Below are 21,555 nucleotides of genomic sequence, written 5' to 3'. Positions count from 1 at the left end.
TTAGCATGCGCATGCGCAATGCGCACGAGCGCCTTTAACACGTGATTGATGAGCCGGTTTTTTTCTTGAATTCGCGTTTGCTTTTCTTGCAAACAGTTTCCTGGGAAAGAAGAACGAGCAAATAGAAAAGGCAAAGTGGGAAGACCCATTTCCGGTAAAGAACAGGGTTGAAAAAAGGTCCGAGGAGCCCATAGGGAAGGCTCGTGGAAGTTTTGTGAACTCCCGTGCAGTTGGTCAGCGTCCTGCCTTCCTTGGGCCTGTTTTCTCATCTGCAGTATGGGTCATTTTGCACTAGCTTTGAGCATCCAAAATGATCCGTCGGAGTACTCCTACTAGCTGCCTGAGAGAATGCTGTCTGGGGGTCCTGGAGGTGGAAGATGGGTCTTTTTTGTGTTAAACATTCACTTGCCTTTCCTGGGCCTGTGCTTCTGTATGTGATCTATGGCTCAACCTTTTCAGTGTTTTCAGTGTTTATGAGTGAAGTTGAGGTACCAATAAGAGGCACCACCTTTGTCTTGTGGCTCACCTGGGCCCTCAACCAGCTTCGTACCCTTGCTTGTCCCTCTTTTCTGCCCCAGTTCTAGAAACAGGTTGGATCACCTCTGATCTTCCTTTCAGCCCAGACAGTGCTTTTTGCCCCTGCGAACCTGCCTCCCCTCCCTTCCCTTCCTATTCACCTGTAAACGTACTTTACTTACAGAGCACTTTGGGACCTCGACAGTGAGCAGGCTTTGCCTTCTGGACCTTCCAGGAGCTAGAGAAGACTCGGGACTGTGGGGTTGGGGAGTGCGGGGCTGTGGGGACCTTCGTGTGAGACCCAGGAGTGGAGTTTTGATTTACTTACAGAATGCTTCTTAGGAAGAACATCTTGGAAGTGGTCCAGTTGGGTTATTCTTGGAACTGCCTGGGATTGGCCTTTGAATATCCCAGGGCCCCTGTCCAACATTCCAGTAGTTTCTTTTAGAAACCATTGTTTCTCCAGCTGGGGGCTTGTGGGAGGGCATGGGAAATTATCCAAGAATACAGGGGTCAGAGTGCCCTCATCTTCCTCATGTTCATGAGCCAGGGAGACCCCTGCAGGGGGGCTTTGCCTGCCTCACTGCCACTCCCCTGTGTGTAGCTCTCCACAGCGGAAGCAGCTGGGATACTTCCTTGCCCAGTTTTCCCACCTCCCAAGTCTCAGAGGAGTGAGTTCCATTCACTTCCTTAAATTCCCTGCCCCTTCTGGGAGACCCCAATGATCTGATACTCAGAACCATGCCTGGCAGGCATTGCCAGGGTGCTGGAGGAGACTGTACGTCCCTCTGCCCTGCTCCAGCCTCCCTAGGCTTGCCCTGCCTCCTAAGCGCTTATCCCAGCTGGAGGGATCACTCTCCAGTGCAGACTGGATCACATCCTAGCCTTGCCTGAAATACTTCAGAGGGTGATCTCAGGTTTTCACCAGAGGGAGGGAGATGTTTTTCAGAGGAGGCCTTGGGTTTCCCCCAAACATTTGGAGACGCTTTGTCAACCTCAGCATCAGGCGGGCTCTGGCCCAGAACCCCCTACTCCCACCTGAGCTCAGTTCGTCATTGTCTTTATACATGGTGTCTGGAATCCCTGAGGACACTCCTGAAATCTTCAGAAGAGCCTGGTGTGGAGGTCACTGTTGGATCCTATCTCTTTACACTCCTTTGCTTTCTTTAAAAAATTATTATATTTGAGACAGGGTCTTGCTCTGTTGCCCAGGCTGGAGTGCAGTGGCACGATCACCGTTTGCTGCAGGCTTTATCTCCCAGGCCCTAGGGATCCTCCCACCTCAGCCTCCTGAGTAGCTGGCACCACAGACTCATGCCACCATGCCCGGCATTTTTATTTTTTGTAGAGATAGGATCTCTCTGTGTTGCTCAGGCTGGTCTTGAACTCCTGGGTTTAAGTGATCCTCCTGCCTCAGCCTCCCGAAGTATTGGGATTACAGGCATGAGCCACTGTGCCTGGCTGCTCCTTTGCTTTCTATTGTGGCTTTCTACATCCCAGTTTTCTTGCCTGCAGGTGGTAGCATACTGAGGGGCTTCTCTGCAGCCTCCAGGGGTCCCCAGCAGGATTGAACCCACATAGGTAACCTGGTCATGTACCCTCTTTTGGCTTTATCCCTCTCTTACTTTCCCACTTTGTTATAGATGCTTGCTGGGTCATTTTCAGAGCAGACAAATATTGTACTTAAATCCTCATTCAGAGTTGGTTTCTGGAGAAACCCAGCCTAAAACACTGGGGCAAGCAGTGATTGATCCAGGCACTGTTTCAAGCACTCTGCAAGTACAATTCCATTTACTAATGCTGCTCCCAAGAATCCTGTGAGGCAGCTGCAGTTGTTACTGGGAGCACATGAGCACATGGTAAGTGCTCAGTTAGCGCTGCCGGTGACCACCAGGGACCATTTCCCTGCCCTTTTCTGATCTTGGTATTGAATAGAGGGCCATGGGGACGCAGGTCCTTGACATCTGGGGGTTGTCAAACCCTCTCAACTGCAGCACCCCTTGGCTGACAGGAGGTCAATGACTTAGAGGAGAACACCTGGCCCCTGTCTTCCATCCATCGGCTAGTGCTTGTTTTCCCTCAGTCAGCAGATCTCAGTTTACATAAATAAGCTGGTATTGCTCATTCAGCACATTCTGCACGATGGTGTGAGCCAGGTGGTACCCAGCACCTCCCAGCACACAGACAAGGATCAATGTGAGGAACAGGTGAGCAAGGCCCACGTGGGGGCAGCTGCAAGGCAGCTAAGTGTGCCAGCTCTGGAACCACAATCCTGGATTCCTGAATGTGTCTCTGTCTGATTTTGGGCAAGCTCCGTAGCCTTTCCATGCCTGTTTCCTTGCCTGGGTAACAGGCAGATTTGCTGTTAAGAGTTGTGGCTCTGGGGTCAGACACTCTAGGTGTGGATCTTATTTGCTCTGTGACCTTTACAAGTGTCTCAGCCTCTCTGTGCCTTAGTTTCTTGTCTTCTTTTCTTTTCTTCTTTTGGCAGAGCCTTGCCCTGTCACCCAGGCTGGAGTACAGTGGCATGATCTTGGGCTCACTGCAACCTGGACCTCCTGGGTTCAAGCGATTCTCCTGCCTCAGCCTCCTGAGTAGCTGGGACTACAGGCGCCTGCCACAATGCCCAGCTAATTTTTGTATTTTTAGTAGAGATGGGGTTTTACCATGTTGGCCAGGCTGGTCTAGAACTCCTGGCCTCTAGTGATACGCCTGTCTCAGCCTCTCAAAGGGCTGGGATGACAGGCGTGAGCCACTGTGCCTGGCCGAGGTGATTTTCAGCAGGAGCACAGTATGTGTTTGTTGAGTGACTGCATCCTTATTAGGACCTTACAGGGCTGGGGTGATCATCCCCATTTTACTGATGAGGAAATCCCAGTCCCAGAGAGGCTGCGATTTGGGGCCAGAGTGACAGAAGGAGAGGGCACAGGGTGAGGTCTAGAACTCAGGGCTTCTTGACTCTAAGCCTTTAACCTCCACCTGCATCAGGCCCGGGACTGGGACATGGGACTGCCTCAGTCTGGGATGTCATTGGCACCCAGGTTGTTGCTGAGCATGGCAGGAGTGAAGGCAGAACCCACATGGCAGAGGTGAGACTGGTCCTCAGTGAATCTTCACTGTGCAGCACGGATCCAGTGGCTCTGTGTTCTGCTTAAGAGCTCTGTTAAGTATTTGAAGTCAGTTTTCTTGTAGTTTTTCCAGAATTGTCTTTTGTCCAGGTTAATCACGTCCTGTTCCTCCAGCTGTTCCTCCCATGACATGATAAATCTTTGGGAAAGACACCAGTTCTCTACAATGCTTCCAGAATGTGGGGTCCAAGGCTGACCATCCCCATGTGGATGGCTGAGTAGATTTGTCACCTTCCTACGACATGATCCATATCAGTGTGGCCAAGATTGCATTCAAGCCGTTCCATGGAATCTGATGGAAACCCTCAGTCCAGTTCCCATGGCTGTCACGCTTCCCTGCTCCTCTTGCTCTGATCTTGGACATGAACTGTTGGCTTTTTTGGATGGTGCAGGATTTTTCATGTGTCCCTGTTGCATTTTGTTTTTACCTCTCTGGGAACCCAGCTCTCCTCCTTTGGTACTTGCCCCCACTTTCTCTTTTGTACGTGTGAGGAGCTGCTTCTGGGTACCTTGAATCAGGTCCCACTGAGAACATGGAACAGGACCAGGGTATGGCAGGGTAATCGTGTGAATTCTTGTCATGCGTGCTTATCTCAGAGGCTCATCTTTGCTGTGTGCTCCTGACATCTCACTGTCAGTTTCAGATCCTTGAGAGGAGGTGGGGGGGAAGAGATCTTAGTAGAGGGGCCAAGGGATGGGGGAGGATGGAATGGTACTTGGGACCCCAGCTTGAGACCTCCCTGCTTCCCCCACAGAGCATTGCCAGAGTGCAGAGAAGCTCCTGGCCTGGGAAGGGCCCACTTTGCAAAGTTCTTGTGTATATTCCCCTGCTTAGGTCTGAGGAGGGCAGAGCTTATCTCCCGATCCTCTCACAGCGTCTGCAGGTTCCGCTGAAACAGGAAGGGGCCAGACCTGCTAGCCCAGGTCACCATGGAGAGGGGGAGGAGGAGACAAGACCTCCTCTCCCTCCTCAGGCCCCTGCCAGCCTCCACAGCATTTTCCCTGCTCCAAGGCAGACCAAGGAAGGGGTGGGGCGGGGTTGGTAATGAACACCTGAACAGGTGGGAAGTAGCTAACTCCGGAAGGGAGCATGGTGTCTCATACCCACTTCCAACCTCACCCAATGTGTTGGGTCCAGCAGCAATGCTTTCCAAACTTCAGTGAGTGTCGGGATCATGGAGGGTGTTGTATTAAAACACAGATTCCTGAGCTCTGACCAGCCCCTCCCCCAAATTAAGATTCATGAATTTGCATCTCTCTCCCCCGCCCTTTTTTTTTTTTTGAGATGGAGTCTTGCACTGTCACCCAGGCTGGACTGCAGTGGTGTGATCTCGGCTCACTGCAACCTCTGCCTCCCACATTCAATTCTCCTGCCTCAGCCTCCCAAGTAGCTGGAACTACAGGTGCATACCAACAGGCCTAGCTAATTTTTGTATTTTTGGTAAGACAGGGTTTTACCGTGTTGGTCAGGCTGGGCTCAAATTCCTGACCTCAGGTGATCCACCCTCCTCGGCCTTCCAAAGTGCTAGGATTATAGCTGTGAGCCAGCACACCTGGCCTGAATTTGCATTTCTTTTCTTTCTTTCTTTCTTTCTTTCTTTTTTTTTTTTTTTGAGATGGAGTCTCACTCTGTTGTCCAGGCTGGAGTGCAGTGGCACAATCTTGGCTCACTGCAACCTCCGCCTCCTGGGTTCAAGTGATTCTCAATCTCCCAAGTAGCTGGGACTACAGGCACTCGCCACCACGACCAGTTAATTTTTTTTTTTTTTTTTTTTTGTATTTTTAGTAGAGACTGGATTTCACCATGTTGGCCAGGTTGGTCTGGAACTCCTGACCTCAGGTGATCCTCCCACCTTGGTCTCCCAAAATGCTGGGATTACAGGTGTGAGCCACCGTGCCTGGCCTGCATTTCTAGCAAGCTGTCAGATGATGCTGCTGCTACTGGTCCACAGACCACATTTTACACAGCAGCATCTGGTGGGAAGGATAGAGCAATACGAGAAGAGCGTTCCTTCTTTGCCTTCTGTCTAGGGCAGGTGCTGAGATCGTCATACTGTTTTGTTTATTCACCGAGTCTTTTTTGAATGTTTACTTCATGACAGCATCATGAAGAGGTATAGCAGGGAAGAGGGCGATTGTGGTCCCTGCCTTACTGGAGCTTACAGCATCTTGGGGGCATAGATCATAAACACCTGAACCTGAAAAGTATCCTTTGAGGAAGGCTGAACAAGAATTAATTCCCCTATTTCACAGGTGAGGAGATGGCATCTCAGAGGGGCTATGTGACTTGCTGAATGTTGCCCAAATGTTAAGTCACAGGACTTGAACTCAGGACTCCTCAACTCAGAATCTGCCCCCATTCCCTGGCTGTGAGTCTTCTCTGCTTCATGGAGCTGCACTGAGATGGGAGAGCGACAGGCCCTGTGCATATGTTGCCAGTGGGTGGAAAGCTGCGGACTTCATCCCTGTGTGTGGAAGAAGAGCTTAGACAGATGGACAGATGGGTAGGCACTCATACTTACACCCCGCACCTGGACTCTCAGTTCCTAAGACCTGGATAGGCACAGAGTTTCATGGTGAGTCACTTCCCCTCCTTTCTTCTCTGTTCACTTATTCCTATTCTCTCATTTCCTCTAATATTTGGCTTCCTCTCTGTTCACTTCTCCCTATTCTCTCATTTCCTCTAAAGCTTTGGCCCTCACACAGTGTGAGGTCTGCTTAAGTGATGGTCATCCCTTCCAATCCATATGGCAGCTTCATCTCAATGGCAACCCGTGGAGACCTTGGGGACCAAGGAGGAGCGTACCAGGAGCAAATTATGAGAGATCTTCCCTGGAGCATGATCAGCTTGGTTTCTGGCTTCTTGGTTCCTTGGTTCCTCTTGACCATGTGGTAGGGAAAATCTCTGCTTTTTCTACCACTGAGTTTCTCTGTCACTCTAGTGGTGACCAAAACCGGCCGTAAATCTGACTCAGCGGGTTCATACCATGCTAGATGGGTAAGATGAGCCCTCCCCTGAGTCAACAGTTTCTCTTCTCTGTTCTCATAGAGGAGACAGAACATGAGCCCCCCAGGGACGGAGCAACTCCTAAACCCCACTGGATCAATAAGGCTTATTCTTCTGGATCTCAAATTCCATGGCGTGTTCTCTCAAGGGGCAGTTGTAGAAACAAGCAGATCACTCCCCTAAAAAATGGAAAAGTACGTCACTTACGGTAAGTTTTCAGGACATGAGAACGGTCAGCAGTCTTGATTTTATTGTGGTGAATTAAACATCAGAAAATGGATCGGTTCCACTGGTGGTTTAAAGGATCGAGATTCTTTTCAGTGTAGCTACAAAAGTTTTGGCAAATATTACCCCCATTTAATTCTCACAGCGACTGAGGAAGTTAGTATTGCTGCTCTGTTTTTCAGAGGTGGAGAAATTTGCCCAGGGATAGGCAGCTGGTAAGTGCACAGTGAGGGTTTAAATCTAGCACTCTGCTTCCAAAGTGTGGACAGTTTCACCCAGGCTGCTCTGCCTCTGTGTTTTAGGCACTTGACCTAAATCAAGAATGAGCCTCCTCTCTAGCCTAGGCCTAGTTTTTATATTCTTTGAAAATAAGCCAGAAATTTCAGATCGTTACAAGTACCTTCCCTACAGGGCAGGGCTGATAACTGAAGTGTTATTCCACTGCTCTTTTATTCTCTGCTTTAAACCAAAGATTATACAACACCCAGATAATATCTTCTGCTTGAGTGGCTTTCGCTCTCTGCTCTCAAGATGACTGTGGGTAGATCTAGATATCTCGCTTGTTTGGAAATTAGACACAGGTTGGGTAGGACGCTGCGCTTTCCCAGGTTGGCCTCAACTGTATCTCCTATCCATGTGCTCTTCTTACCATGTGACCTAGATGTCCCCTTCCCTCCAGTAGTGGGGTCTACATCCCCCTCAACTTCAAACCTGCATGATCTTTGTAATTGCCCTGGGCAAGTACGGCAGGACTGTTGCCATGTGACTTCTTCATTTTATTTTCAGAGACAGAGTCTTACTCTGTTGCCCAGCCTGGTGTTATCATAGCTCACTGTAGCCTCAAAGTCCTGGGCTCAAGCAATCCTCCTGCCTTAGCCTCCTGAGTAACTGGGACTACAGGTGTACACCACCACACCTGGATAATTACAATTTTTTTTTTTTTTTTTTCAGACAGGTCCTGCTATATTACCCAAGCTGGTCTAGAACTCCTTGCCTCAAGCCATCCTCCTGCCTTGGCCTCCCAAAATGCCAAGATTGGCATGAGCCGCTGCATACCCAGCCTGCCATGTGACATCTGAGACTAGATCATAGAATGCTGTGAGCTTCCATCTGGCTTTCATAGACAGGATGCTAGCTCTTGGAACTCAGCCGCCATGTTGTGAGGAAGTTCAAATCATCCCACATGGAGAGGCCTATGAAAGTGCTGTAGCTCACAGCCCAGCTGAGGTCCTGGCTGAGAGCCTGCATCATCTGCCAGGCATGAGTGAAGATACTTCCGGATGATTGTAGCTCCCACTCATCAGATCACTCCCAACTTGGATTCTTCCCAGCAGAGGTTCCAGACCATAGAGCAGAGATTACCTTTCCCTGCTCTGCTTTGTCCAAGTTCTGGGCTATAAAATCTACAAGCATGATAATACGATTGTTTTACACCAGAAGGTTTTGGGGTGGTTTGTGACATAGCAACTGGTACAGAAATTATTTACTAACAAGCAGGTGTCTATCTCAAGGGGGAAAGTCTTATGGTCATTTTTGCACCCTTTTCTGGGGCAAATATGATTGGTAAGGACAATGTCCATCATAGCACTATTGCTTCATCAGAGGCAGTTTGGATGGATGAGCTTTTCCTTGTTCTTTAGTTACAATATGTTATAATAGCTTACTTGTCCATTTCCCGCTGACTAGAATGTGAGTTCCCTATGATAGGTCCCCCCCCCGCCATTTTGTTTGTTCCTGTATTCCGCAAACCCAACCAGTACAGGTGTTCCTCAGCTTATGATGGGGTTACATCCAAATAAATCCACCGTAAGGTTGAAAAGTCCCAAGTTGAACCAGCTTAAGTTGAGGACCATCTGTGCTTAGTAGTTGTTCAATAAATAATTGTCAGATGAATGGTCACGAAACAAACATCAAGTGGGCAAAAGTTTCAATAACGATTCCTGGAGAGAATTCTAGCATTAGCATCTTCTAGTTGTTATGTAATGTAAAATTATTGTTTGGATAAGGACAAGTTCACATTGTGGTGGGAATTTCTGGAGAGTCATAGTTAAGAGTTCCCACTTTTTCTTGAAATAGTGAATGCAAAAGAATCAGTGGGCAAGGTATGATGAGTGTTAGGGGGACGGCAGGTCCATACTCAGGAGTTTGTTCAAGGAATTGGTTCCTGAGTACTCTCTAAAAGGATTTGGTATCAGTCAACAAGGAAGAATTGATTCGAGTAGACTCTCCTTTGTTGCCTGGCGTATGCTGGGCATAGGGACCACAAAAGAGTGTAAGATGCAGACGCTGTCCTCAACTGTGTTGAGTCCAGCTGGAGAGAGAAGATTGAGTCTGTACTTAGATAGCCCAGTATGGCAAGCTGGGTGCAGTGGTGAATCTGATAGGGTTTTGCCAGCTGAAACCCTATCAGCCCCGTCTGCTCCCAAGGGTGAGAGAATGTCAAGGAGGACTTCCTGGAGGAGGCCAGTTAAAGGGGATTGATGAGTTGGCCAGGTGGGCAGTTTCCTGATGCACTCATCAGAGGAACACCGAAACACCACAGAAATTCATCAGAAATCTGCTGCATGTTAACTCGGGTTTCCACCTGCAGGTTCTCTCATAGCTGGTGGAAATGAAATTGGTGTCCCTTTTGCCAAAATAGACAATACCCCTAAGTAGAAAGAAAAACTATTCTTCCCCAGCACAAGCCTACCTCTGTGGGGGTATTTCCGCAGTGTGCATTGCAAGTTGCTGCATCCACTGGCCAGCCTGGGTCTGAGACCAGCCTGCTGGCAGCCCCTGCAGTGAGCATGGCTGGGCAGCCTGAATTCTGAAACCAATTAATGCACTGCAAAGGACCGTTTACCAAGAAGGCATCCGCAAGCCTTAAAAAATATCTCCTAAGAAGTTGTCCACCTGTAGACCCAGCTACTTGGGAGGCTGAGACTGGAGGATTAGTTAAGCCTGGGAGATTGAGGCTGTGGTGAGCTATGATCTCATCACCGCACACCAGCTTCAGCAGCCAAGTGAGACTCTCACTGCAACCACAAATGCCTGAAAACAGCGATAAATAAATATAGAATGAGACTGGTTATTGCTTCTGTGGTAACTTCTGCTATTTACAAATGAGAGAGAGGGTGAGCAATGCTCCTCAGTTTTGAGTGGGGGAAGAATCAGGAAAGACAATTCCAAATCGATTAGAGTCCAGTTGGTGTGTGTAATACATCTCCACTTTGAACGTGAAGAAAGGGGGTTACAGCCGGGCCTGGTGGCCCACGCCTGTAATCCCAGCACTTTGGGAGGCCAAGGTGGGTGGATCACCTGAGGTCGGGAGTTCAAGACTAGCCTGACCAACATGGAGAAACCTTGTCTCTACTAAAAGTACAAAATTAGCCAGATGTGGTGGTGCATGCCTGTAATCCCAGCTACTCAGGAGGCTGAGACAGGAGAATGGCTTGAATCCAGAAGGCAGAGATTGTGGTGAGCTGAGACTGCTCCATTGTGCTCCAGCCTGGGCAACAAGAGTGAAACTCCATCTCCAAAAGAAAAAAGAAAAAAAAAAGGGGGGTATTATGACTTTTATTAATGAGAAAATGGCATCTTGCTATTTTCACTCAGTTGAAATTAGACATATTTGATTATCAATTTGGATGGGGGCCAAATTTTTAGCCTGCCCCAGGCACCCAAGTGTTTCTGATCTGTCCTCCAAGCAGCACAGGCCACACAATCCTGTTGGTGATATAATCAATGTGGAATAATCTCGAAATGCCCCAAAGGCCATCGTTAGTGCCTGGAGTGAGGAGAGCTCAGGGTAACCACAACTGGAGGGGCGGATGTCAACGGAATCCCAAAGGTCCCAGCCTATGAACCCTGACATTCCCGGCTGTTCCCTCCTTGACCAATTCTGTTCCATTCTGCAAATAAATATCTTTCTGAATTTGGAGCTGACCCCACTGGTACCAGCAGCCTCAGCAGGTGCCCATAAATATCTGAGACTGGTATTTCCCTGGCCGGGCACTCCTGATTTCTTCGCCCAGAGCGGGTGCTCAAGTTCAGTGCTCGATGCCACGCTGCCACCTGGTGGCCGTGTGTCACAAGTCTCTGGAGCTGCCTGTGTGGAGAGAGTGACTATCCCAGGGAATACGGGATATCATTTATCCTCCAAACAGGAACTTCTGTCTAGATGGGGCACTGGGTGTAAACTACATCTATGCCACAGGGACATATGGTCACTCTTTTGGAGCCTCCCAGTTACTGGGATATGCATTCTGCAATAGGCCGTCATGGGACAGAGGTGGGAACCAGGAAGCGTCGCTCTCTGCATGTTCTCCAGTGGCTGGATAGTCCTCTTTCTCCTATAGGTGTCTGGGTTGTGTCATTCCCTTTGGAATCAGCGATATACTGTCTGCTAATGTGAGACCTTTGGCAAGGGATTCAATAAGAAGCTAGCTAGCTCTCTCTCTCTCTCTTTCTCTCTCTCAATGGAATCTTGCTCTGTTGCCAGGCTGGAGTGCAGTGGGGCGATCTTGGCTCACTGCAACCACCGATTCCCTAGTTCAAGCGATTCTTGTGCCTCAGCCTCCTGAATAGCTGGAATTACAGGCATGTGCCACCACGCCTGGATAATTTTTGTATTTTTCGTAGAGACGGGGTTTCACCATGTTGGCCAGGATGGTCTTGATCTTCTGACCTTGTGATCCACCCGCCTCAGCCTCCCAAAGTGCTGGGATTGCAGGTGTGAGCCACTGCACCCGGCAAGAAGGCAAGCTATCTAGAAGGGGAGTGACCTGCCATCTATTGGGGACCTGTTATGTGCTTATTTTAATCTTAGTTGCCTTATTAGATGGGTACTATGATTAGCCCCATTTCACAGAAAATGAAACCGAGATTCAGAAAAATAGGTACTTGTCCAAAGCCACACACTTGGTAAGTTAAAGCTGGGATTCAGACCCATTTAATTCCAAGCCCCATGTGGTCAACCATTCAGACTGACATCCAGCAGCAAAACAGTACAGAAGGGTCGAGTAAGAAAATACATGGAAAAGTATGTAGTGTATTTGGCAGTAAGCTACTAGCGGCTACCCTGAGAGGGCTTGAGGTCTGTGGAGATGGGAGAGAAGGAGGTAGGCTCCATACAGAAGATTGTCACTGTGCAAGGGAAGAGAGGGGAGCCCACAGTCAGAGAGAGATGTGGGGTCTCTGGGACTTGAGTTTCTGGAGCCAGAGGAGAGGGAGAGGTGTGGATGGAGAAGGTGGACACAGTGGAGGAGGGTCATGGTGGCCTCGGAGGAAGGTCAGTTATAGGTGAGGTCATGGGCAGGAAGTTGAGTCTTGGGGCCGTTCAGGGACTGCAGGCTACAGTGGCAGGTCGGGGATTCTGGGTAACTGGGTCACTGAAGTGGTCAAGGTGGGGGCAGCCATGGGCAGTGTGTCTCTCACTCCTGCAAGGTGTGTTGGACCCAACTGAAGACAGTGTTTCTCCTTTCCTCTCTTTCCCTAGGATATGAGCAGAGGAAACTCCTCCCCCAGTATTCCCAGGCCCATTTCTGCCACATCCAGGTCCCTGGTAGCAACCTCATGACATAATCACATGTTTTTGAAAAGATCTGACCTCGATGGCCCCAGCCAGAAGGCAGGACTCACTGATAAATCTTAGGTATCCTCATGTTGGCCGTCTTTCTAATGTCCCCTTGACCTATATTATCTTGGAGGGGAACGTCCTTGGTAGGAGGCAAGCAGCTGGAATATCTTACTCCATACAAATTATTATTATTTTAAAGAGACAGAGGCTCACCCTGTTGCCCAGGCTGGAGTGCAGTGGTGTGATCATAGCTTACTTCAGCCTTGAACTCATGGGCTCAAGCAATCCTCCCACTTCAGCCTCTCAAGTAGCTGGGACTACAGGCATGCACCACCAGGCCCAGCTAATTTTTTTTTTTTTAATATTTTTTTGTTGAGATTGGGCCTCACCAGGTTACCCAGGCTGGTCTCAAACTCCTGAGTTCAAGTGATCCTCCTGCCTTGGTGTCCCAAAGAGCCACCACATCAGCATCAACACGGGAAAAGCTAGTCCAGTGGCAAGTACTTGGGGCTGTTAGATCCTGGTGGGGTTCTGCCTTGGGGCTCTGGAGCTAATTGCTAAAGCACTTAAACCCTATTCCAAAAATCTGGGTGTCATGGTGCCTGCCTGGAGTCCCAGTCACTCAGGAGGCTGAGGCAGGAGGATTGCTGGAGCCCAGGAGTTTGAGGACAGCATGAGCAACTTAGTGAGGCTCTATCTGTAAAAAAAAATTGGCCAGGTGTGGTGACTCATGCCTGAAATTCCAACACTTTGGGAGGCCAAGTCAGGTGGATCACAAAGTCAGGAGACTGAGACCAGCCTGACTAACACGGTGAAACTCCGTTTCTACTAAAAGTACAAAAAATTACTAGCTGAGTGTGGTGGCATGCGTCTGTACTTCCAGCTACTCAGGAGGCTGAGGCAGGAGAATCGCTTGAACTGGGAGGCAGAGGTTGCAGTGAGCAGAGGTCATGACACTGCACTCCAGCCTGGGTGACAGAGCGAGACTCCATCTAAAAAACAAAATCCCACTCCCCATTTTCACTTTGGTAATAGAGAATAAGAAGACATCTCTTGGTGGTGGTTTCTTGGGTCAAATGGCGCCCACAAAGTGGATGCTGGTTCTCTGGGTCTGAGACACTCACTTGGGTATAGTTGCTGCTGGCAGCCAGCTCAGCCATGAAGCCACACACCCCGAGGCTGGCCCACAGTGAGGTGACCAGGTTCAGCCCTATGCCCACCTTCATCTGCCAAGGAGACCAGAGCCCATGTTACTACCCAGCTGGAAGAGGAGGGTGCTGGCTCACATGCCCTCTGTGGACACTTCTTCCTGCTGAGCCCATGGCAAATAACATCCGTCAATCCTCAGAAACCACCAGGGTCACATCTGTATAAAAGCTATTTGCCATCTTTTGTGGGTTGAATTGTATCTCCCCAAAAGATATGTTGAAGTTTTAACCCTGGTACCTGTGAATGGGATCTCTTTGGAAATAGACCTTTGCAGATGCGATCGAGTTAAGGTGAGGTCATCTTAGGGATTATGACTAGTGTCTTTAGAAGAAGGGAAGGGACACAGGAAGAACAGCCCCTGATGACAGAGGCGGACACTGGCAGGATGTGTCTGTGAGCCAAGGAACACCAAGAGTTGTGGCAACCACTGGAAGCTGGGAAGAGGCTGGAACGGATTCTCCCCTAGAGCGTTCCGGGAGAACTCCATCCTGCCAGCACCTTGACCTTGGGCTTCCAGTCTCCAGAATCACAGACTACACTTTTCTGGTTTTTTTTTTTTTTCTTTTCTTGATACGGAGTCTCACTCTGTTGCCCAGGCTGGAGTACAGTGGCACCATCTAAGCTCACTGCAACCTCTGCCTCCTGGGCTTAAGTGATTCTCCTGCCTCAGCCTCCCGAGTACCTGGGGTTACAGACACCCCCCCACCACACCTGGCTAATTTTTGTATTTTTAGTAGAGACGGGTTTTCACCATGTTGGCCAGGCTGGTCTTGAACTCCTGACCTCAAGTGATCCACCAGCCTCGGCCTCCCAAAGTGCTGGGATTACAGGCATGATCCACCAGGCTCGGCCACGTTTCTGTTGTTTTAAGCTACCTGGTATGTGGTAATTTGTTACAGCAGTGCTAGGATTCTAATTCCCCAGGTTCAAAACAGAAGACTCTGGTAGGGGTGGAGTCCCCCCTTCTGGAGGTCTAACCAAAGTTTAACACTATTTGGGTCTGCATCCAGCCTACCCAGTTAGGGGTGATTTGCTGAGTTCAGGCTGTATAGAAGGCAGGGAAGAGCCGTGGTAAAGGAGAAGAGACTAGAACCAGACTCAAGTTAGATGCACGAGGCTCCGATAGGACGGGAGGATGGTCAGAGCTCAGACCCTCCCCACTCACCCACCATCCTGTGGAAGAGCCTCGCAAACATCCACCATCATGTAAGGTCTTCCAGGATAAGCTGTGCCCAGAGGCAGAGGCAATGTCTGTGAAACTCACCCGGGGAATGGTGCTTGCTGAGATGACCAGGATGGTTGCTTCTGAAACGCAGAACTGCACAGAGACGCAGGAAGATTGATGGTCTCAGGAAGCCCAAGGGGCACCTGCCTCCTGGAAGTGCTCATGCTGGGAAGGATTGCCGTGGGATTTCATTTATGGCTTGGCACAGTGGGGCCATATACTAGGGAGAAATGGGGCTTATGCGAGCAGAGAATTGAATCCAGCTCTCCCCACAGGCTCTGCATAGGTTGGTGAGGCAGCATAGTAGAAGGGACCACTAAAGGTTCCTAGGTACCTGTGGGGTGCGGTGCCTCATGCCTGTAATCCCAGCACTTTTGGAGGCCAAGGCAGGTGGATCACTTGAGGTCAGGAGTTCGGGACCAACCTGGCCAACGTGGGGAAACCCGTCTCTACTAAAAATACAAAAATTGCCAGGCATGCTGAAAAGATTCCTAAGTACCTGGTCCAGTACTTTTCAAACTTGACAGAGCACATGAGCAGCCTAAAAATCTTGTTAAGCTGCAGACTGACCAGCCCATGTAGGGTGGGGCTCAGATTCTGCTTTTTCTTTTTAAGAGACAGGGCCTTGCTCTATGGCCCAGGTTGGAGAGCAGTGGCACCGTCATAGCACACTGCAGCCTCCAACTCCTGGGCTCAGATGAACCTCTTGCCTTAGCCTCCTGAGTAGCTGCAACTATAGGCACACACCACCATACCCAACTAGTTTTTCTTTTTAAAAATTTTTTTTCTTTTTTTTTGAGTCAGAGTCTCCCTCTGTCACCCAGGCTGGAGTGTGATGGCACGATCTCGGCTCACTGCAACCTCTGCCTCCCAGGTTCAAATAATTCTCCTGCCTCAGCCTCCCAAGTAGCTGGGATTACAGGTGCCCACCACCATACCTGGCTACTTTCTGTATTTTTAGTAGAGATGGGGTTTCACCATGTTGGCCAGGCTGGTCTCGAACTCCTGACCTTGTGATCCGTCTGCCTCGGCTTCCCAAAGTGCTGGGATTACAGGCATGAGCCACCGCGCCCGGCCTTTCCCCCGCCTTTTTAAGATCTTGTTGCATATCAACATTTTTTATTTTTAGTAGAGACAAGGTTGTGCCATGTTGCCCAGGTGGTCTCACACTCCTGGCTTCAAAAGATCCTCCCCTCAGCCTCCTAAAAAGCTCTGGAATTGCGGGCATGAGCCACTGGAACTGGCCTGAGATTCTGCATTTCTAATAAGCTCCCAGGTGGTGCCAAAGATGCTGGTCCCTGGCCCATGCTTGGAGCTGGGAGGGACCAGTCTCTTATTTTGAAGATAGAGAAACTAAGGCTGAGAGGAGAAGGAAGCAACCTGCCTAAGTCACAGGGCTGCTAAATGATAGATCTGGATCTAGAAATCAAGTCCTGGGGGCCTTTGTTTCATTATAGTGGCTGAGTGCCTTGACTGGAGTGTTACCCTCGGGGGAAGCCCCCAGGGACACCGACTTTCTCCTTCCAATATCTCCAACTCAGCTGCATATATTGGGGTTGGTGCCTTTTGTCACAACTTTCCCCACCACATGCTGTGAAGCAGCTTCAGCTCTTCAGCTGGCTGCCTCAATAGCCCAGTGCCTCCCTTGGGCCATCCAACCCTGTGTGGGCACCAGCAGGGGGTGGGCCTGGAGCTTCCCCTCGAGCTCAGAACAGTCCCACAGCCTGCAGCTTCACTCCCGCTTTGCAGACTCAAACTCCCTTCCAAAAGTGCAGGGAGGATTTGCAGTCCTGGTCTTTGTAGCCCTCCCTGTCCCTGGGCCACCACCGGGTGGGACCTCCAGGGTCCTCAGGAACACTCCTCCTGCCAGCGGGTACAAGTAAGCTGTGGTGAATGCAGTGGAGCCCGAGGAAGCGGCCAGATGTCCCCACAGCTGAGATGAAGCAAGCTGATAATGATCTGCAGGGCCTGGGGGTGGAGGTGGGAGGGGGCAGAGCTGAAGCCTTGGCCTTCTGGGGTGGTGCTGTGTCTCCCAGGGACTTCAGTGGCTGGGCAGAACTCCGTGCAGGAGTCTCTGCTGAAAAGGATCCTGGACAAACTCCCCATCTACTTCCTTCTTTGGCAGCCAAGGAAACAGAGGCCTGGAGAGAATGAGAACCTTGCCGAGTCCCTGTCAGTGAGGGGCAGAACCAGCCCTCCTCATCCCCTGTGGGGAGAGAATGAGAACCTTGCCGAGTCCCCGTCAGTGAGGGGCAGGACCAGGCCTCCTCATCCCCAGGGGGAGAGAATGAGAACCTTGCCGAGTCCCCGTCAGTGAAGGGCAGAACCAGGCCTCCTCATCCCCAGGGGGAGAGAATGAGAACCTTGCCGAGTCCCCGTCAGTGAGGGGCAGAACCAGACCTCCTCATCCCCTGTGGGGAGAGAATGAGAACCTTGCCGAGTCCCCGTCAGTGAGGGGCAGGACCAGGCCTCCTCATCCCCCGTGGGGAGAGAATGAGAACCTTGCCGAGTCCCCGCCAGTGAGGGGCAGAACCAGGCCTCCTCATCCCCAGGGGGAGAGAATGAGAACCTTGCCGAGTCCCCGTCAGTGAAGGGCAGAACCAGGCCTCCTCATCCCCAGGGGGAGAGAATGAGAACCTTGCCGAGTCCCCGTCAGTGAAGGGCAGAACCAGGCCTCCTCATCCCCTGTGGGGAGAGAATGAGAACCTTGCTGACTTCCCCGCCAGTGAGGGGCAGACCCAGGCCTCCTCATCCCCCAGGGGGAGAGAATGAGAACCTTGCCGAGTCCCCGCCAGTGAGGGGCAGGACCAGGCCTCCTCATCCCCAGGGGGAGAGAATGAGAACCTTGCCGAGTCCCTGCCAGTGAGGAGCAGAACCAGGCCTCCTCATCCCCAGGGGGAGAGAATGAGAACCTTGCCGAGTCCCCGTCAGTGAAGGGCAGAACCAGGCCTCCTCATCCCCTGTGGGGAGAGAATGAGAACCTTGCTGACTTCCCCGCCAGTGAGGGGCAGACCCAGGCCTCCTCATCCCCCATGGGGAGAGAATGAGAACCTTGCCGAGTCCCCGTCAGTGAAGGGCAGAACCAGGCCTCCTCATCCCCTGTGGGGAGAGAATGAGAACCTTGCTGACTTCCCCGCCAGTGAGGGGCAGACCCAGGCCTCCTCATCCCCCATGGGGAGAGAATGAGAACCTTGCCGAGTCCCTGCCAGTGAGGGGCAGGACCAGGCCTCCTCATCCCCAGGGGGAGAGAATGAGAACCTTGCCGAGTCCCTGCCAGTGAGGAGCAGAACCAGGCCTCCTCATCCCCAGGGGGAGAGAATGAGAACCTTGCCGAGTCCCCGCCAGTGAGGGGCAGAACCAGGCCTCCTCATCCCACGTTGGGAGAGAATGAGAACCTTGCCGAGTCCCGGTCAGTGAGGGGCAGAACCAGACCTCCTCATCCCCCGTGGGGAGAGAATGAGAACCTTGCCGAGGCCCCGTCAGTGAGGGGCAGAACCAGGCCTCCTCATCCCCAGGGGGAGAGAATGAGAACCTTGCCGAGTCCCCGTCAGTGAGGGGCAGAACCAGGCCTCCTCATCCCCAGGGGGAGAGAATGAGAACCTTGCCGAGGCCCCGTCAGTGAGGGGCAGAACCAGGCCTCCTCATCCCCAGGGGGAGAGAATGAGAACCTTGCCGAGGCCCCGTCAGTGAGGGGCAGACCCAGGCCTCCTCATCCCCAGGGGGAGAGAATGAGAACCTTGCCGAGGCCCCGTCAGTGAGGAGCAGAACCAGGCCTCCTCATCCCCTGTGGGGAGAGAATGAGAACCTTGCTGACTTCCCCTCCAGTGAGGGGCAGAACCAGGCCTCCTCATCCCCAGGGGGAGAGAATGAGAACCTTGCCGAGTCCCCGCCAGTGAGGAGCAGAACCAGGCCTCCTCATCCCCTGTGGGGAGAGAATGAGAACCTTGCTGACTTCCCCTCCAGTGAGGGGCAGAACCAGGCCTCCTCATCCCCAGGGGGAGAGAATGAGAACCTTGCCGAGTCCCCGCCAGTGAGGGGCAGAACCAGACCTCCTCATCCCACGTTGGGAGAGAATGAGAACCTTGCCGAGTCCCGGTCAGTGAGGGGCAGAACCAGACCTCCTCATCCCCCGTGGGGAGAGAATGAGAACCTTGCCGAGTCCCCGCCAGTGAGGGGCAGACCCAGGCCTCCTCATCCCCCATGGGGAGAGAATGAGAACCTTGCCGAGTTCCCGCCAGTGAGGGGCAGAACCAGGCCTCCTCATCCCCAGGGGGAGAGAATGAGAACCTTGCTGACTTCCCCGCCAGTGAGGGGCAGAACCAGGCCTCCTCATCCCCAGGGGGAGAGAATGAGAACCTTGCTGACTTCCCCGCCAGTGAGGGGCAGACCCAGGCCTCCTCATCCCCAGGGGGAGAGAATGAGAACCTTGCCGAGTCCCCGTCAGTGAGGGGCAGACCCAGGCCTCCTCATCCCCAGGGGGAGAGAATGAGAACCTTGCCGAGTCCCCGTCAGTGAGGGGCAGAACCAGGCCTCCTCATCCCCAGGGGCACCACAGGTTTGCAGAACCCTAGGAAACTTGGGTGAAGGTCATCTCAGCCATCAAGCCCAACACACTGGACAAGCCCTTAATTTGTGTTTTCTTATGAAACACAATAAAAGATGTCACTGTGCAGAAGGAGCTTGTGGCTTAGTAGGGGAGAGACGCGTAGACCGAAGGGCAGATGTCTGTGGTCCTTGGAATGACCTTTTTGCTTCTTGGGTCTTGCCCTTTATTTATTTGATTTTTTTTGGAACTAAGGGACAAGCCCTTTCTGGTTGACAGCCACTTACACCTGCTTTATCCCTCACTTATGACACTTACCTACGCCCTGAGGGCTGAGTGTAAGAGCCTCAGAACTGGATGGCGCACACCAGAGCCAGGGCACAAGGCACCGCACAGGTGTGCATTGCCGATAAGAAGAGAGGATGAGGTGGGGGTGGGGTGGGAGAGAGGCTTCGAGATTTCCAAGCAGAAGAACCAGGCAGAGGGGAGTGGAGACCCAGGACATTTGGAGGTGATATTGTGGGGGGGTGCGGGGGGTGGATGCTGGGTTTTGGGTGTGGCTGGAGCAAGAGATTTCTGAGAAGGAGATCTGGCTGGTGGGGTTCTCTACTGGCTGCAGAAGCCATCACTGAAGGGACATGTGGATAATACACATGCTCTTCCAGGCTTTTCTCCTTGCCCCACCCAGAAAGCAGCCATACCTCTGGGGCAGGTGGGTTGGCTGCATTGTGTATGACTCTCTGGACTCCCAGGTGAGTCAGGCTCAGAGATAAATGAGGCTGCCTGGGAGACCTGGCTCCCTTCTCCCTTCCTGTCCTCTCTTCTGAGCCCCCGGAGCCACGTTCTCCCAGACAGGTGGGAGGTAGGGGATCTGTTGTTCTCTGGGAGCTCCTCTCGGAGGAGTCTTGCAGGATTTTGGGTAGCCACAAGAACCTGGGGAAGAAAGTGAGTGGAGGCAGCCCCTGTGGGTGTCCAAGGAAGCGGTGTCCCGGGAAGGCCTGGTGGGCAGAGGGGACAGGCAGGCAGAGGCCGTGGCTCACTGAGGGCCAGAGCGTGTGGGACTGGGAGTTGGAGGACGAGGTCACCCTGCGGCACCCACAGGCCAGAGACCTTGCACAGCCCCCCTGGGCTCAGGCCTTCAATTTCTCCTCTAGCAAAAGAGTAATAGTCCATAATCAGCCCCCAGACAGGGCCTGCCCCCTTCACACTTGGAGTTTTCCTGAGCATTGCCCTGGAGCCAGGAACAGGTGCCAGGGAGTCTCCGCAGCAAAGACACACCTGCTTTTCCTGCTCGTTGGAGGGGGGCAGTGGCCAGGGGAGAAATCAGCTGTACTTTTTTTCTCCTTTGTGCTGCAGCCTTTAGCCTCACTCCCTCCCCTTCCTGGAAAGAATGGAGAAATCTGTTGAGATCTGAGCTTTGGAGTCTGGGTTCTCCTCATCTGAGTGAGTGAGGACAGAACCAGGGAGGTAATGCCATCGCTGAGTCTTGAGGGCTGCCCTACTTACGTTTCCAAGGCAGGTACTTTGGGGAAGATTTAGCCCATCAAAAAAGTAAAACAGAGTTGTCCAAAGGGAGCTAAGGGAGAAGAGAAGAGAGGTGGGAGCTTGGCTAGGAAATGTAGACTGGCCCTTTCTGGGAAAGGTGGGAAGCCTGGAAACCTAGGGGGTGGTGGGAGGTGTGGGTTCACAAACAGTGGTGCAAAGGGATGGACCACTTTGTGCCCAGACTCCAGGGCAGCAGAGAGGGGCTCACTGGGCAGGCCCAGCCCATCGAACCCCGAGGGTGTGAGGGGCATATCTGGGCTGGTCAGCAGCTTTGTGTAGCCAAAGGGGCAAAAGAGCCCACCATGGATGTGGTCCTGTCCCCTCCCTGCTATTATAAGGACAAAGCTCTGGAGTTTCCACAGGACCCAATGGATCTGGGCAGAACCCAACAATGACTGATAAAAGCAAGCAGAGGGGGCAGGGGAGCCAGGTTTAACTCAATTAAGAAAGGTAAAGACAACAGGCAAGATTACTCATGCCTGTAATCCCAGCACTTTGGGAGGTCGAGGAGGGCGGGGAGGTTGGGAGTTTGAGACCAGCCTGGCCAGCATGGTGAAACCCTGTCTCTACTAAAACTATAAAAATTAGCTGGGCGTG

The 21,555-nt window shown here is 51.8% G+C and overlaps 1 long non-coding RNA gene across 1 annotated transcript; it reads left to right on the top strand.

Moving 5' to 3' along the window:
* Positions 1-26: 26 nt before the first annotated feature.
* LOC100896816 (uncharacterized) lies at positions 27-9,947 on the top strand. Its single transcript, XR_624072.4, has 5 exons — positions 27-154; positions 5,898-6,220; positions 6,334-6,536; positions 6,694-6,859; positions 7,828-9,947. It is a non-coding gene; the product is annotated as an uncharacterized LOC100896816 (long non-coding RNA).
* Positions 9,948-21,555: the final 11,608 nt, after the last annotated feature.

Source organism: Callithrix jacchus, chromosome 10 (genome assembly GCF_049354715.1).
Source record: "Callithrix jacchus isolate 240 chromosome 10, calJac240_pri, whole genome shotgun sequence".
Classification (NCBI taxonomy): domain Eukaryota; kingdom Metazoa; phylum Chordata; class Mammalia; order Primates; family Cebidae; genus Callithrix; species Callithrix jacchus.
The sequence above is the reverse complement of the archived record's forward strand: the minus strand, read 5'-3'. Positions and strand labels throughout refer to the sequence as shown.